Source organism: Caretta caretta, chromosome 24, assembly GCF_965140235.1.
Source record: "Caretta caretta isolate rCarCar2 chromosome 24, rCarCar1.hap1, whole genome shotgun sequence".
NCBI lineage: Eukaryota > Metazoa > Chordata > Testudines > Cheloniidae > Caretta > Caretta caretta.
Window position 1 is genome coordinate 3,840,980 of NC_134229.1, and position 3,890 is coordinate 3,844,869.

General features: G+C 58.1%; 1 long non-coding RNA gene across 1 annotated transcript; it reads left to right on the forward strand.

Annotated features, from left to right (window-relative positions):
* The first annotated feature begins 217 nt into the window (after positions 1 to 217).
* On the forward strand, positions 218 to 2,272 carry LOC125625998 (uncharacterized). Its single transcript, XR_007353676.2, has 2 exons — positions 218 to 303; positions 1,307 to 2,272. It is a non-coding gene; the product is annotated as an uncharacterized LOC125625998 (long non-coding RNA).
* Positions 2,273 to 3,890: the final 1,618 nt, after the last annotated feature.

Genomic DNA, 3,890 nt, shown 5'->3' on the forward strand with positions numbered 1-3,890 from the left:
CGCTCCTGGCTCTGTGCACACGTGCGCCCACCCTGGGGCGGCACGCAGCTCATTCCACAGGGGAGACCACCTCGGCCCGAAGTGGCAGGACCCGCACGGCAGCCGGCTAACGAGCGGGTTCGTTAGCGGGTCCATATCAGCAGCTGCGCGCCCGACGCTGCCTCTAAATGGCTTCTGGAGGGCGCTCGCCAGCGTCGGGCTCTGTAGAAATATCATTACGTTGGTTATTATTACTATCGGCACAGATGGGCTTTCCCGGAACGCCGTGCGCCGCAGGAGTCCCTCTTTCACCGGCGGTACTCGGTGAGTGGGAGAAAATGAACCGCTGACGCCAGCCCGGATTCAGCTCCGGAAAGGAGATGGGGCGGGGGTGGGGGCAGGATTTGGTGGTTGCTTATTTTCCTCTTTCTTGCCAACACCTTCCCCTCTGATCCACAACTTGCTGGGCTGGACAAGTCAGATACCACGGTGATGGGCAGCGGGGTGAGCTGCAGGGGGGCTGTCGTGCTTAAGACACTGCCTTGGGGACATAAAGGCTTGTGCTTTGAGGCATAACCACTGAAGGAGGGAGGTGGTGGATTCTCCGTCCCTTGACGGCTTCAGATCCTGGCTGCCTTTCTGCAGGCTAACCACAGCGACTGGGCGCAAGGCAGGAGTAACTGGGTGACACAGGTGTACCCGAGGTCAGGCTGAATGATACAATAGTCTCTTCTGGCCTGAAAAACAGCTGTGAATCCCATGGCTGTGTCTCTTTGTACAGCACCTACCACCAGAGGGTCCTGCTCCATGGCTGGGGCATGTAGGCCCTAGTGAAAAATAATAATGATTAGGAACGCAGCCCAAAGGGCAGGTTTGTTCCCTGACTGTCCCGTGCAGCAGCAGCTGGTGCCGGCCTGGAGGCAGGATACCCGGTTAGATGGGTCCCTGGTCTGTTGCAGTCAGGGAATTCCCCATGCCCCTCTGTTATCGTAGGGTTGAAGCGCTGTCCCGTGTGCCTTGGTTTGTTATTGTGGGGCTGCTGATGGGCATGGGCATTTTGTGGGTCTGGTTGCAGTAGCTTTGGGCTGTTGTCATTTGTGGGTGTTGGGCTGTCCCGCTGCTATGTTATCGTAGGAGCTCTCAGGGGCGAAGTGGCCCTGCGACCGGATGGCTTCTCGGAAGCATCCTGGATGCTCATGCTGCGTGGTTACTGCAGGGTCCCTCACCAGCGCCGGCCATCACAGCTGCCTGGGTTGTTCGTTTCACCGTGCCCCAGGCGGGCCGGAACTGCGATCTCCATCAATATTTCCCTTCCTCCCCCCATCAGGGCCTGCTCCCCTCGCTCCTGTCTGGCCAGGCCAAGAACCGCCAGTGAATTCCTCTCCAGTACCTCCTCCCCGACCTCCTGCTCCCGTCCTTTGTGCTTGAAAAACACCTTCGTATTCATCTCTGCTCCCTCCGTAATCTCTGAGGGGATCCAGAGACAGCGGCTGGACTGACACCCCAGCAAGACCAAGAGATTTCCACAGATTCCCCAGATTGGGTGCAGCAAGTGTGTGGCTTCCCACCCACACACTGCCCTACAAGGGGGCATCCGGGAGGACCCCTCTCCACAGCAGGAAGGAGACACAGTGTGGCCCAATGGGCAGGGCACCAGCCTAGCAATCAGGAGACCTGGCATCTAGTCCCAACTCTGCTGCATGCCCGTAGGCAAATCACTTCCCTTGTCTTTCTAGATTGTAGGTTTGTGCAGCGCCTAGCACACTGGGGTGCTGATCTCATTTGGGGCCTAGCCGCGCCTCGCAGATCAAGCGCCACCCGGCATGATCTCTAGATAGATCCTCAAGATGGTCTGGGTGCATGTTCAATCTCCATCCCTCAGTGGCGATCTGACTGCCGCACCAAAGCTCCTGGCGCCTGCGTGAGCACCAGCTGCGTTTGAGTGGGTTACACGGGTGTGTCTGTCCCGGCCAGCCCCTTGTGGGCAGAATCAGCCTGGCTGTGGCCAGCCCCACATTGCTAATGGAGACTCACCACTGCACAGCACCGCCTCGGAAATTCCCAGCACCAGCGGGGCTGGACCTCAGAGCCAAACACCCAGGTCCCTCTCCCCTGTATTAAGGGAGCAGCCCCCTCTCTCCCAACAGCAATGGTAGGGCTGTTACCTGCAGGTAGCCACTCGAGGGTCTCTCCCACACGCTGCCCTTGTACTGTTATGTTACACAACCAGGACTGATCCACCCCCCGAGGAGAGACAACGTGATTGCTTTTAATAAAACAGACTTGATTTTCAGCTCTTTTTATTGCTATCGTTAGTCTTCTCTGCAGCGTATCCCACTGCTTCCGTGACAGAGGCCCCCGCTGCTCCAACAGGCCTGTTTGCAGTCAAAGTCCCGGGTGGCTCATTTGGCGCTGAGCCAGGAGAGGACAACCTAGAACCGGCTCATGCTCCTGTAGACTGGACCAGAACTCAGGTTCCCAGGAGCCCCTGCAGTGGACTTAGCTACAGCCCTGTTACAACTATGTCTGAGCAGCCCGTATGGGTCTCTAAGGACGCGGCTGTCTATGGAGATAGGCAGGTGCTGTGCGCGGAGTTCTGTGCAGACTGTTAGAAGAGATGCACCCTTTGCGCTCTCTTCGAGGCTTTACCTTCGCGCCTCTTCTCGCTCCAAGTTATTACTTGTATTGCCATAGCCTCTAGCAGCCTCAGTCGTGGACCAGGACCGCCGGTGCTTGGCGCTGTACAAACCCACCCCGGACAGACAGTCCCTGCCCCAAAGATCTAAAGCAAAGGGCCCTTCACACTGGGGATGCTGGTGCGCTATTGTGGATGGTGAGCACATGCTAAATGGTGTTGATGATGCTTCCCCAGATCTGGCGATTTCACCCTGCAAGGGATCACCCCTCCCGCGGACAGCAGCTCTTCTAGGGAATTTCAGCCCCACCCAGGCCAGAAAGGGGAGGGGGAAAAGATTTGCTCCCCCGAGAACCTCCAGTAAGAAAAATGCTTTGGCTCGTGACTCTGGAGGCTGCCTCCTCCAACCCCCGTCCCTTCTCTGCTTCCCTCACACTACTCCTCCCATGAACTCCAGGGGCCTGACCAGCTCCCCACACCCCAGCTGGAGGATACAACCAGCCCTGCAGATTTCAGTGGCAATGACGCGGGATCCTGCATTGGAGTGGGAAACGGGTCCCAGGTCTCCTCCGCCGCAATCAGAAACCGGTTTCCCCTCGAGCTTTCCACTGCCCCCAGCAGGCCATTTAGTGCAGCGGCCTCTCCACAAACCCGGCAGGAAAGTAGGTTGGTTACACCCTCCATACAGTGCCTTGCCTCCCCGTTCCTCCCCCTCCCACTCCATTCCCCCTATTCCCCGCCCCCGCATCCCGCTGTGTCTTTCCCCAGCTGGGGTCAGCCGTACCCTGCCTTTCTAAGGCCAGGGCTTTATGGCCATTAGGGGCAGGGTCTCCTAGATGGTCCGTCATCCCTTGTGGCCTGAACGTCTACCCTGACCTGATGCAAGGCCCCTGGCCCAAAGAGACCCTCCCACCCAGGCTCTCACCAGCTGGGGGCGCTGTGCCTCCGAGTTCCGCTTCTCACCTGGCACTGAGTCAAAGCCTTTGAGTGGCTCCTAATGCCTCCCTTGGAATGGCTGAGCAGATCACAGGACACCTGGGTCCTATCCCCAGCTCTGCCCCAGCTCACTGTGTGGCCCTTGTGCAAATTCCTTCCCCTCTCCAAAAAGGGGGATAATGCGGCTGAGCCAGCGTGGGGAATTTCCAGGTGGAAATCCAAAGCAAGGGGAGGTGCTCACAGTTGCTGCTTTCATGGTAGACAACAGAAGGAGCTGTTTGAGTACAGGGCTGGGAGCCAGGACTCCTGGCTTCGCTTCCTGTCTCTGCCACTCACTGAT